Source organism: Peromyscus eremicus, chromosome 3, assembly GCF_949786415.1.
Source record: "Peromyscus eremicus chromosome 3, PerEre_H2_v1, whole genome shotgun sequence".
NCBI lineage: Eukaryota > Metazoa > Chordata > Mammalia > Rodentia > Cricetidae > Peromyscus > Peromyscus eremicus.
The window spans coordinates 146,814,928-146,829,408 of NC_081418.1; positions in this window are offsets into that span (position 1 = coordinate 146,814,928).

A 14,481-nucleotide genomic window follows, 5' to 3' on the forward strand; every position below is an offset into this window, starting at 1 on the left:
GAGTGGCGGGTAAGAGAGATTTGTCCTGACTGTGGGCCAGGCAGGAAAACTCTAGCTACATTATATGATATACTTCTGTTAAATATAAACATGTACACATATTATAACAATATATTCACATCTCTATGATACCAATTCTCAAAAGATTGCTTTTTGGGAGTGTGTGTGTATATATTAGTGTTAATGAGTGAGGATGAGCATGTGAGTGCATGTTCTCACAGCAGGGAGAAGAGGGCATCAGATTCCCTGGAGCAGTGGGATGTGAACCTGCTGAGTAGGTTCTGGAATTTAAATCTTGGTCCTTTGTATAAATAACAAGAGCACTTAACCACCTAGCCATCTCTTCCGTCTTAGAAATGCTGATATTTGAGGGAAAAAAAAATCAGTCTTTCTATCATTTACATTGACTAATGCATTCTCACTTTAATACTTTTTGAATTACTAAATTTTATTTTTCACTAAGAACAGTAAACTGTAATAAAGGGGCTTTAATCTTAGTGAACGATTTGCAAGTGACATATACAGCCATATACAGTCCCTTTGGCTTTAATATAGGCTTGTGTTTGAAAATGTGAACTTTATTATCACCAGAAAACAAAATAAAGAAAAATACCAGTTTATATTGCATGGGTGTTTCTAGTACCTGGAGACTCACAAATTAAAGGTTACTGTGATCATCGGCATTGGTGACCTTTAGAAAGAACTGAAAAGACTCATCTTTTCATTTAGAGCTTCACTTTGCAAATCCATAAAGAATGGTGTAAGGTCAGATTCAGCATTTTCATCCCAGAAAGGAGACAAATATATTTCCAAGATTAACTATAGTACTCTCTAAGAATAACACAATGAGTTGAGGCCCTCTGAGTGTGTTGAACATGTCTGGGAATTTTGTCTTGAGGAAATGGTTGGCTTGGAGTGCTAACATCAGTGGGCATTGTAAATCAAGCAATGATCCCACCATGACTCTTTCAATTTGTTGGCAAGGAGACCACAGCTCTCTTTGGAATTGGGGTGTTATTTGAAGAAACATTTCAGTTAATTCTTTTGCCTTCCATTTCATTCTCCTTTCTGAGGAAGTAACAACTAATCTATTAGTAGAAAGTGTTCTGTCCTTGCAACATTCAGGACACTGCACACAGTAGGGATAGTTCAGAGACCGTGTTCTTATCTGTGTTATTAAAAAGAAAATTGAATAGCTTTACCTCACATTTATGGAAATGCCTTTGTGGAAGTAACTGCTGGAGAGAAGATGTTTCTATACATATACAGTGAAAGGGCACAGTTGTTTTTTGTTTTGTTTCATTTATTTTTTTCTCTTTGTGGGGCCTGCTATCCATCTCCTAAATAAACACACAGAGATTTATTCTTACTTTTGAATGCTTGGCCTTAGCTTGGCTTGTTTCTAGGCAGCTTTTCTAACTTAAATTATCCCATTTCTATAACATGAATTCTAAAAAGGTTATTTAATAAAAAAAACCCCAGAGCCAGAATATTGGGGTAAATGCTGAAAGAGCAGAGAGACAAAGGAACAAGTCACCTCTTACCTCTAGAACTCATCAACCTGAAAAGCCTCAGCTGATAGGCCTCTAGCTGAATGAGCTTACTCAGCCAAAAAGGCTTCAGCCAAAATAGCCTTTAGTTCCTGTCTCCTCATGCCTTATATACCTTTCTCTGCCCAGCCAGTAAAGGTGTGTGTGCTTCCACTGCTGCCTGGCTCTGTTTCTCTCCTACACCAAATCAATCTCATATAGTCCAGGGTGGCTTTGAAATCACAGAGATCTAGACAGATCTCTGCCTCCTGAGTGCAAGGATTAAAGGTGTGTGGCACCACTGCCTGGCCTCTATGTTTAATCTAGTGGCTTGTTCTGTTCTCTGATCTTCAGGCAGATTTTATTAGGGTATACAATATATCACCACACATTTCTCTTTACATTTTGCCTCTGGGCTTTTAACCTTTCTTTATTCTATGCATCTTTCTTTCCTTCTTACTCTGTGGCTGGCTGTGTGGCAAAGTGGCTGGCCTCTGACTTCCCCCTCTTCTCCTTTTCTCTCTCCTTGTCCATCTCTTGAGCACAGATTACTCCTCCTATTTATTCTCTGAAACACTGAGATGTTCATTTTCAGGCTATTGCCCTAGAATATCTGGCAGACTTTTCAGTGAAGCAGGAAATGTGAAGGACTGACTCATCTTGTAATGGAAAATTTTATCAGTTGCATTCCTCTGTGTCTTCCAGAACATCTGTCAGACTCTTTTGTGAAGCAAGAATCTTGAAGGACTGTCCTGCCTTGTCTTGGAAAATTTCAACAGTCTTTTTTCCTATTTCCCAATTGACCAGTCTGTAGGGAATACTGTCAGGAATCAAGGCAAGCGTAGTTTCTTGCACAAATGGCTAGCCTTGACAAGTTGAAAGCAAAGTCCATATGGAGTTTCTTCAATGCCCATCATCTTTTTATGAAGTACATTGGTACTTCTAGCAGCAAATGTATCTCATTGTAATGAAAAACTTGGTCAGTAAACATCTTAAATGCCATATTCTGTAGGTCTTTGAAGTGTTTAAAAATCATCTGTCTAAAATATACCTGTTTAACCTTGAAAACATACCTAATGTGACTACAAGTTTGATTATTACAGATTAACTACTAACCTCATTTCTTAATTATGCATTGCATTTTTAAATGAGCTGCATGTGGAAGCCCAGCTGGGTGACTGGCTCCCACATTTTATGACAGGGTACTCTTAAGGAGTGAGGGATAAGAGATATTAGATAGCAAGATAGAGGGGAGAGTAACAGAAACACAGGGTAGTCTCAGGAGGGCCTGGATCATTATCCACAGGCCCCTTCTGTCTCTTCTAAAGGGATTTCTATAGGAATGCCAAGGGGTGGAGCAAAAGACCTCCCCCTAGCACAGCCAAGTGTAGAAACTTTCCAATCACCAGGTAACTACACACGTGGTCAAGCAATCCTCTAATACAGCCCTGCTGGTTAAAGCAAGCTCAGATCTCACAAGGAAATCTTTGTGGACCTCCACAACTCCCTCTTCTTGATATAATAAAGGGTTTCTCAGATAGACTATGCCTTTCTTATGTTGTTCTTCTTGAATAATCTCATATACATATATGCAGAAAGCTATGAAGAAGCTTTGTCTTTGGTTACCAGCAGTGGGAAACAGACTATGATCCAGGTCCCTACTAAGAGCTTGCAGACATTCATCATGATCTTCATAGCTGCCACAGCTCCCAGTAAAGGAATAGAGGATAATAAAAATGGAATATCCTTTTGGGAATGGGTCTAAGGTGACTACAGCAGTCTTAGCTGCACCAAGCCCTTTTCAAAACTCTCTCCTAACAAATGTTCAGTAAAATTTTCAAGAGACTATTTTGATTCCCAGGAGAAAACAGTCATTTCAAAACACTTCAAAATATTCACTCAAGTAAACAAAAACTCATGCTAATTATAAAGACACTTTTAGCTGTTTAAGTAGCAGTAGAAGTTCTGTACAAACTAACTTGATTATGGGAGGCCTACCCTTTTGTATGAGGCCTATCCCTTTCTGAACAGAAACAGAGGAAGAGTGGAAACTTTATGGAGGAAGACAGAAAAACTCCCCTAATTATGACACCTTCACTTAAGTTTCCCAAGGGCCACTGAAACCATAAAATCATATATTGGGCTACCATAAAAAGTGTTCAAATATTTCTGAAGGTAAAAAAGTAATAAAAACAATTCTAGTATGAACATTACTATACACTTTTTACAAACTTATATTCAACATTTACACTTTTTTCATTCAATGTTTACACTTTTTACATTCAATTTTTATACTTTATACATTCAATATTTACACTTTTTACAAACTCACATTCAAAATGAAACTCTATAGAACAATTTTATAAGCCTTAGTGCACGTCTAGAAAAGATCTCTTAACATCACTATACATATTTATAACTAACATGAATATCACTATACTTATTTTTATTTTTACAAACTTATGTTCAAAATGAAACTCTACAGGACTAATATACAACCTTTAGCACACATCTAGAAAAGATCTCTTAACAGATCTAACTTACATTCAAAACCAAACTCTATAGATTTTTATTACAAACTTCAGCAAACATCTAGAAAAACATTTAATAGAACCATTATATTTTTTTTCAGTGAGACAGAAAATATTCAAACCATTTCTAAAGTTTGGAGTTTAATATCATTCTAAGCTTTATTTTGTGACTGAGTTTAAAATTCCCTCTTAATTTTTTAAGGCTGCTTTTTAAGATTACCATGAGCATTTCAAAGATGCCAATACTTCTCTCTTGCATTTCAAGTACAACCCGTCTCTTATTATTTTTATTTGTCCATAAATTTTTTTCCATACCTAAAGCAATTTCCTAGTGTACAGACCACTTTCCCTTTCTTTCTTAAGGGTTTCAAAATGACTTGAGAAGCATCATTAGCATCTTAATTGCCTCCTGACAGGCATCACCTGTTTCTTGTTTTTGGGAGCTAAGGATAACAAGGCTTGTGGAAAAAGTGGCATTTTCAATGCCTTAAGCATGCATTTGCTCAGTACTTCTCTTGAGAGTCTTGTTACTCTGTTATGGGGAATGAAAGCCTTTGTCTCAGTCTATCTGTGTTTTTCCTCCAGGCCTTCCTATGCCATCTCACTTTTACTAACTACATTTCCCAAGCTGCCTTTCTCTATAGTGTCATGCTGCTACAAACTTCATTTCTCAAGCTTCCTTTCCAGCCTACATGTAACCAATGGCAGCCACAACACTCCCAGTTCTTGTTTACACAATCAGTGTTCATACTGAAATCAAGATTTTGCTTTTCTTGCCACAGGAGATTTCTGTTCTCCCTGAGCTGGCATTGACAGGTGTACTTCCCTCACATGACATTTTTCCTGTAGTGGGTTGTGCCTGTCCACACACACAGATCGGCACTTGTTTCCTACCTTACTGGGTCAGTGAAAAAAATGAAAGTACTTGAAATAAAAGCTTTTTCAGAAAGAATTTTCCCATGGATAGATCTTTTGCTTGTTCCCACTTGTCCCCTCACCCAAGATGCAGAGTCCCTGATTCCTAAACTTTGGTTTCATGGCCAAGAGAAAACTAATTTTGATGGTATGATGTTTTCATACAGTGGCAATGCCAGCAGAGGGAAGAGTTTTATTTCAGTCACATTCACCTCTGGGACAATTCTTTCCCTGCCACTCAGGGCTTAAATCTAAGCTGTCCACAGACCAAAAGCTTCCACAGGAATCTTTTTTCTGCCCATTTTCTTTTATAGTATTTTTTTCATGACTCTGATTCTTTCCAGTTTGTGTTTATAGTCCCATAGCTGGAAAATCAAGGACATAGCTCCTCTGTCTTGTTGCTTATCTTATTCTACCTTATCCTAAGTTTTTTTTTTACCCAATATTCCTAATTCTAGTCTTATTCTAAATTTCTTTGTACACTATATTCCTATATTCTATCTTACATTTTTCCTTAATAGATAGAAATTAAGAGAGAGAAAAAAAGAAGAAACCCAGATAGAGAGAGATACTTACTGCAGCCTTACTTTTACCTCTGGCATTTAGCCAACTTACTTTCACTCCTTAAAATAAAATACTATTACTTTTATTTTTAATTCATTATCAGGCATGCTCCCTAACACTCCTTTCATCAAGTCCCTGTCCCTGTTCCTGGCACCATTTTTGGGAGCCCAGTTGGGAGACAAGCTCAGCTCCCACATTTTACCCCACTCTTGAGGAGTGAGGGATAAGAGATATTAGATAGAAGGATAGAGGGGAGAGAAACAGATAGAAACACAGGATAGCCTTGGGAGGGCCTGGATCATTATCCATAGCCCCCCCTGTCTTTTCTAAAGGGCTTTTTATAGGGATGCCAAAGGGTGGAGCAAAAGAACTCCCCCTAGCACAGACAAGTTTAGACCCTTTCCAATCTCTTGGTAATCACACATGTGGTCAAGCAATCCTCTAATGCAGCCCTGCTGGGTAAAGCAAGCTTATATCTCACCAAGAATCTTTGTGGGTCTCCACAGCTCATAAGCACAATACCTCACACAAGAGTAGAAACATTTATACAGTATAACAAAAATAACTTTAAATTTGTATCAATACACCAAAATCCATGCCAGTGCAAAATATTTGAGATTAATAGTTGTCTTTTTATCCTATATTCCTATATTCCCTTAAATGATAACAAACATCCATAACCTACCAAATAACCAAAAACTACCTTGACCCCACTGCTGTGGGATGTTCTGTATGGCAAATGTGTTGCTGATTGGTCAATAAATAAAATACTGATTGGCCAGTGGCTAACCAGGAAGTATAGGCGGGACAAGGAGGAGAATAAAGCTGGGAAGTGGAAGGCTGAGTCAGAGAGACACTGCTAGCCGCCACAATGACAAACAGCTTGTGAAGATGCCGGTAAGCCACGAGCCATGTGGCAAGGCATAGATTAATGGAAATGGATTAATTTAAGCTGTAAGAACAGTTAGCAAGAAGCCCGCCACAGCCATACAGTTTGTAACCAATACAAGTCTCTGTGTTTACTTGGTCAGGTCTGAGCAGCTGTGGGACTGGCAGGTGAGAGAGATTTGTTCTGACTGTGGGCCAGGCAGGAAAACTCTAGCTACACCCCACCTCTTGGGCATGTGGGCATAGTGTTCTCTAGACTGCTTCTTATTGTCTGTGGGTGAAGGCATCTTTAGGGGTTCCTGAGAAAATTGATATAACGGCCAAGTTGTGTGAAGATCAGTTGTAACTATTGTTGATATAGATCACCTGTCAAGAGTCAGGTCTCCTGTGATCAAACCTGATCTGTATTAACCCTAAAGGAATCCACAGCCTCTCATTTCCTATGGAAACAAAAGCATAACCTCTCCCCCAAATTGTTTTTGACTTCCATTTGACAAATACATTTTTTGACTTCCATTTTAAAATCAAGGCATTCTTAAAGTATATAAACTGATTTATTTCAGCAGTCCTTCTTTCAATCCTATGCCTCTCAGCAGCTGTCATTTACTTATCAGCAACAAAAATTTCAAAGCCAGCATAATATACAGGATCCAGACTCCATGTGTATTTTCCATCTTAATGTGACTTATTCTTTATTGTTATTATTATTATTATTGTTACTTTACTTCTTTCTTCAAAGACTATTATTTTTTCTATAGCTGTCTATATTTTTTCTCTTTTCTTTCTTAAGCTATGCATATTTTTAAACACACTGGAACCTGTTTAGAGGATCCTTCCATCTGAGTCTGTCTTTACTGCATATCTCTATCCTTTCCTAACCACATGAGCCTTTAAATTGCTAAGTGGTTCAATTAGGACCTCTGCTGTGACTTTGGCAGCTGGCTCTGCTTTCCATGGGTCTGCAAAAGCCATGCCTAAAGCTCATAGGCCTGGTGTGAGGTAAATGACCAAGAACTGCATTCAGCCCCCAGCTCTGTAGCAGGGCTTTCTTTCTTTCTTTCTTTCTTTCTTTCTTTCTTTCTTTCTTTCTTTCTTTCTTTCTTTCTTTCTTTCTTTCTTTTAGCTGTTTAAGTACTCTGCTGTATGGCAAAGTTTCTTAAAGGAGCAGGGTCCCTTCTTTTTCTCTCTTTTTTGCTTCAGCTTTCTCAGACCCTACATGAAAATACAGGCCCCACCTATAGTTTTTTGTTCATTTGTTTGTCTTGTTTTCCACTCGTGGGGCCTGTCATCTATCTCCCAAGTGAATACACAAAGACTTATTCTTACTTATGAATGCCCAGCATTAGCTTAGCTTATTTCTAGGCAGATTTTTAACTTAAATTATCCCATTTCTCTTTAACTACACTTTGCCTCTGGGATTGTTACCCATCTTTATTCTATATATCTTCCTTTCTTACTCTGTGGCTGGCTATGTGGCTGGGTGGCTGTGTGGCTGGCTGGGTGGCTGTGTGGCTGGCTGTGTTGCACAGTGACGGGTGTGGCTGGGTGGCTAGCCTCTGGTGTCCTTCTCTCTTCTTTCTCACTCCTTGACTCTCTGTCTAGCCTAGCTTTCTCCTCTTATTTGTTCTCTCTGCCTGCCAGCTCTACCTATTTTTCTCTCCTGCCTAGCTATTGGCTGTTCAGCTCTTTATTAGACCAATAAGATGTTTTAGGCAAGTAAAGTAACACAGCTTTATGGAACTAAACAAATGCAACATAAAAGAATGCAATACATCTTTGTGTCATTAAACAAATATTCCACAGCATGAATGAATGTAACACATCTTACACTAATATTCCACAACAAATGGGGGCATTCTTAGTGACTTTCCCTTATCCATTCATGCTAAATTTTAACCTTCCCAGGTCTTGAACATACTTAGACATACTCTAATTAATTCATTTGTCTTATATTGAATTTTTTCACCACCCATCCTTGTTGGTGCCAGAGGGCATGTGGAATATGAAATTCTCTGTTGCCTCCATTCGTCCCCTCTCTGCAAGTGTGCATCCCTACTGTTGCTTTGAAGTTGAATTTTCTTCTCAGTGCTTCTTCATCTCTCTAACCCTGTTTTTTTAGGTTCTGACAGCTCCCTTTGCCACTTTGGATTCAGAGTGGTTCACAGTAGATGCTGCCTCAGACATTTCTTTCCCTTTAAAATGTTCTCCAAGCTGTATCTTTAGCACCGTCCCCTGTGGCATGTAGTTTTTCAAACTTGCTGTGTTTGGAATGTGACATCTGACAAAAAAATCACTGCCATTTATAAAATTTTCCTTGAAGACAGAGAAGATGATTTTAGTTTTAAATCTCACATCAGTCAACATGAAGATTTCTTTTCCCAGTCTTCATGGAATATCTGGATTTTGTGTGATGATAGAGACCACCTATAGGTAGATTTCATTTAAGAACATTCCCAGTGAGACCTTCTTGTCTGGAAGCTGTCATTAAATAAAAATAGCAATGCTTTATGGTTTTAAGCTCTTTCTAAACTTTTTCTTCTTCTAGTAAGTCCTGCTTATCAAATTCAGGACCAAAAACAAAACAAAACAAAACAAAAAAACAAATTACAAACCTAAACAAGCAAAATTCAGCCAGGCTACACACACTAAAAAATGTACTATCTTTTAATAAAGTACAACATCACTTTTCCTATTTGTAATTAAGGAGAATATGCTCACTAATGGGAAACCAGACTTGATTTTTTTTTCATTAGATTCCTGTGGTGATATTGTGTTCCCCAATATATTGTGCACCCTCATAAACTTATCTAGGGATCAGAGAACAGAACAGCCACTAGATATGGAGGCCAGAAAATGGTGGGACACATACCTTTAATCCTAGCATTCCAAAGGCAGAGATCTGTCTGGATCTCTGTGAGTTCAAAGCCACACTGGAAACAGCCAGGCATGGTGACACACGCCTTTAATCCCAGGAAATGATGGCAGGAAGCAGAAAGGTATATAAGAAACAAGGACCGGGAACTAGAGTCTGTTAAGCTCTCAGCCTTTTGAGTAGCAGTTCAACTTAGATCTATTCTGATGAGGACACAGAGGCTTCCAGTCTGAGGAAATGAGATCAGCTGAGGAATTGCTGAGGTGAGGTTAGCTGTGGCTGGGTCTGTCTCTCTGATCTTTCAGAATTTACCCCAATACCTGGCTCCCGGGTTTGTTTTTATTAATAAGACCTTTTAAGATTTGTGTTACAAATTCCCTTTCTGATTCATTTTGTACCGTAATGCTCTGGGCCTGTGGGAAAGTGTGGCCAAGGTAAGGGACTCTGGACTTCTAGGCAACATAAAAAAATGGAATAAAAACAAGAGATATGGCCAAATACAGATGGTCAAGCATTAATCTGAATTTTATCTGTACAAGTAGATTCCTCAATCAGTTTAACCAACATGTTTATATATGGAACACATCTTATTTCCTTTGAGTATTAGAATGACTCTTGGGCACATCTCAATATTTTAAATCCTATATCCTTCTAGGTTTTCTAAGAAAGGCTGAGGCATTTCTTGTCTTTACTTTAATGTTCTCCTTATGCTCAATAGAAGTTAAAAATATCAACTCTTTAAAGCTTAAGTGCTAGTATATTCCATAAACTATACTCCAACCCAATTTTTCTCAAAACCTCCAAGCATGATAGACCGTGTTATTATAAAATTTGTCTCCATGTCTAGATTTTAATTTAAAAATAACATTTTTCAGCTCTTGGATCCACAGACCAGAAACTTGCCCAGGATGCTGTAAGTAAACACTCAGCTTCACTTACTCTCAAGAAAAGGAAGATAGTTTTCACTCATCACTCTTTGGTCCATTTGTCCATAAGGGTTTGAGGATGACTCTTTTCTTTATATGATCTCACATTAATTAAGGAAGTATGTTTCATGGCAAGGACAAACAGCTTTCCATTTGGAAAAAGGAATCACAGATGATATGACTGAATAAAGTGGGTACACTCTGTGAAGTCTTGCTATACAAAAATAGCAAAATTCTGTTTGGCAGAAGAATAAATACCTTTATCAAGAATGAAAACCCAAGAGACTGCTAGTGTGCTAGTGCTAACCCTAATGTGTTACTTTCTAGTATCCTTGGTTTCTTCATCCATTGTTGCCTAGGACTCCTTCCTGCCTTGGGTCTTTTAAGAATTTCCTCATTATCTTTTGTGGCCATACTGAAATAGACTTTATAGGACCAACAGCTCTTTAGTGCAGTACTTGATGGGGAGGTTTGAAAGTTCCTGGGTAATTTTAGGATCAGGACAACTGTACAGCTTTTCAGCCATAACTCTATGGGAGCTATCTTGCTTCTTGATTATTCCTTTTCTTTTCTCTTTTTTCTTTCTTTTCTCTTCTTCTTTTTTCCTCCCCATCTCTCTTTCTTTTTACACTGTAATTGTTCCTTTAAAGTGTCTTTGAGGCAGAGGCAGGAGAATCTTAGTGAGTTTGAGGCCAGCCTGGTCTACAGAGAAAGATCCAGGAAAGGTGCAAATCTACATAGAGAAACCCTATCTCAAAAAACCAAAAAAAAAAAAAGTGTCTTTGAATGAAGATTAATTTAGATCTAGTAATTTCCACCTGCCATTAATTCTATGAAATTTTTGAAAACAGTTCTATAACCAGTAATAAACATTGAGTTCTGTTCTAGAACTCTCCTTGTTTTAATGATTATAATATTTAAAATAAACAGAAAACAAGAACAAGCCAGTAAGTCAAAGAACTTCCTTCATTCCCTTTTATCAGTAGAACGACTTCTGTTTTGCTGAGTACAAGGAAATTTTTATTCACTAACATCTACATAGTAGAGTTAAATAAAGTTGACTTTTCCATCCTTGTCTTCTGATAGTTCCTGGATCATTTGGGGACAAGAGCAAATAAAATACTCAGGCTAGAATTCTATTCTATTCCATTTATGGTTGAGTTTGGTTAAATATTGATTGGGCTCTTCTCTTTTTATAATAGTTTGATCAAAACTCAAGAAATATTCACCATCCCCCAACCTCTTGCTTTTCCTCTCTAAGACCCACATTACATTCTTCTCAAGGAATACAATATGCTTATAAGATATTGCCTAGGGTATTAGAATATTTGTCTATAACAGAACAAATTTCTATTTTGATTTAGAATATCTGTTTTCACTCTGTCACAGTGCCAATGCTCCATGTTTTGTGATGACATCATCATATTGTTAGAACTTGCATTCCTGTGTATTTATTGTATAAAAGTCATGACACTTCATGTAGAATATTTTAGGTATATCATGTATTTTGATCATAACCCCTCCTTACTTCCCTTTCCTGTATCCAATCCTCTTTGTCGTATAATTTCTCTTCCCAAGCGATCCTTCTGTTTTCATGCCATGTGCATACAAGATTTTTGTTCATTATGGATGAATAAAACTCCATTGTTTATATACACCACATATCCTTATCCATTCATTTACTATCAGCATACAAGCTAAAGCTATGTATTGAGTATCAGGCTATCGTAATTTCACTATTTCTTAAAAAAGTCCAGGACGTTGGGGTAGGGTCCAGTCAACATGGTATTCCAGGAGTTTGCTTTTCTAGCATCCTTGGTATGTGAGTGTGTATCTTCAAAAGGTGAATAAAATTGAAATACTATGACAGTAAAACTTTAAAAAAACAAATGCATATGCATGTCTACATATAACAAATTTATGCTATAATGAAACAAGCATGGTATGGTGAACTCTAGTATCAGCTTTCTTGCTTAATACTGCAGCACTGCAATTCTAATGACTTATAAATTAAATAAATGGCTCTCTTTCACACCAACTCTATTAAAAATGACAAATGAGATGTCTTGCTTTTCACTCATTTGTCATTATCCAAACGAAAATAATAGTGATTCTCAAAAGTTTAGGAATATGCTAACTTTATAGGCAAATTTAAAATGGCAAATCTATTCATAGTGATGACTATGTTGTTTTAAATGTGGTGGTACCTGGAGGTACATAATCATAAATATTATGTACATAGTCCATTATGTAATCACACCATCCTATATGTTCAATATGTATTTGACATGTAAAATTTGTTTCAGAAGACCAGGAAGTGATTTGTTTGTATTGGGGATATAAGAAGTCTTTAAATCATGTATATTTGTAACATATGTCTTAAAAGGTCTTGTTATAAAAAAAAAACCCAGAGCCAGGTATAGGGGTGAATGCTGAAAGATCAGAGAAACAGAAAAAGCCGCATCCAGCCTCACCTTGCCAATTCCTTAGCTGATCTTGTTTTCTCAAACTGGAAGCCTCTGTGTCCTCATCTGAATGGATCTCAGCTGAACTGCTGCTAAAAGCCCAAAAGCTAAAAAAGCCTCTAGTTCCTGGTCCTTATGCCTTATATACCTTTATGCTTCCTGCCATTACTTCCTGGGATTAAAGGCGTGTGTCACCATGCCTGGGTGTTTCCAGCGTGGCCTTGAACTTGTAGAGATCTGGATGGATCTCTGCCTCCAGAAGGCTAGGATAAAAGGCATGTGCTACCACTGCCTGACCTCTATGTTTAATAGAGTGGCTGTTCTGTTCTCTGATCCCCAGATAAGTTTATTGGAGTGCACAATATATCAACCACGTATATTCTTTTTTTTCAAATTTAAGATTGACTTTATTAAAATAATTTCCATGTTTCTTTCAAAATTATTTTTTATAATTTTTTTAATTTATAATTTAATTTAATTTTACATATCAGCCACGGATTCCCTTGTCCTCCCCTCTCCCCTGACCTTTCCCCCAACCCATCCCCCATTCCCATCTCCTCCAGGGCAAAGACTCCCCTGGGGATTGAGTTCAACCTGGTAGATTCAGTCCAGGCAGGTCCAGTCCCCTCCTCCCAGGCTGAGCAAAGTGTCCCTGCATAAGCCTCAGGTTCCAAACAGCCTGCTCATGCACTGAGGACAGGTCCTGGTCCCACTGCCTGGATGCCTCCCAAACAGTTCAAGCTAATCAATTGTCTCACTTATCCAGAGAGCCTGATCCAGTTGGGGGCTCCTCAGCTATTGGTTCATAGTTCATGTGTTTCCATTCATTTGGTTATTTGTCCCTGTGCTTTTTCCAATCTTGGTCTCAACAATTCTCACTCATACAAACCTCGCCAATATTCTTTTTGCTTTAAATTTGAATAATAACAATAAGACTTAGAAATGGAAAGAGTGACAGCTTAGGTTTTGAGAGGAAAGACTATGCTTGAAAATTAATAACACACAATAAACTTTCAGTTGTGTGTGACTAGTAACAGAATTGATGGCAAGAATTAAGATTTTAACACATGATTGGAAGTAAAAACCACAGAAAATTGAAAATAACATTTTGATAATTTTAGGTATCATTTCTATAGAAGTTTCATTAGAAAACACCAAAAGCATCAGATTGAAGATGAAATTGATAGTAATGCTGTAGAAAATGGGATGATATTATTTCTTCAGTATAGATATAGTGAAAATAAATTAAGGTTAAAAACATGCCTTGTTTTTGAGTCTCAGTAATGGAGAATATAATAAATTAGCACAAAGAAAGAAGAAAAAGCTATTTGAGGAGGGAGATACATCCTTGGTTTTGGGTGTTTTGTAGACTGCCATTGTAGAGAAGCCCAGCAGGCTTTTATGAACCCTGACCACAAACCTCTGAGGACTGCTTGAATTTGAGTGTTTTTTCTTCCTTCCTTCTTTCTTTCTTTCTTTCTTTCTTTCTTTCTTTCTTTCTTTCTTTCTTTCTTTCTTTTCTTTCTTTCTTTCTTTCTTTCTTTCTTTCTTTCTTTTTCTTTTCTTTCTTTCTTTCAGAAATAAAACCATGAAATTAAATTAGTTCTCCATGGCTCTACTGCACACAAAACCATTTTTTAAACACATTCTACCATGTGCAGCAAGTAGAGTTGAAAGTGAAGATAAAGAAGTGAGAAAAATAGTTATAACACATGTCCTGTATTGACACAGCATGTCTAGGCAAACATCAGTAATCAAAGAATTACACAAATACTGATACTTCTGTAATAC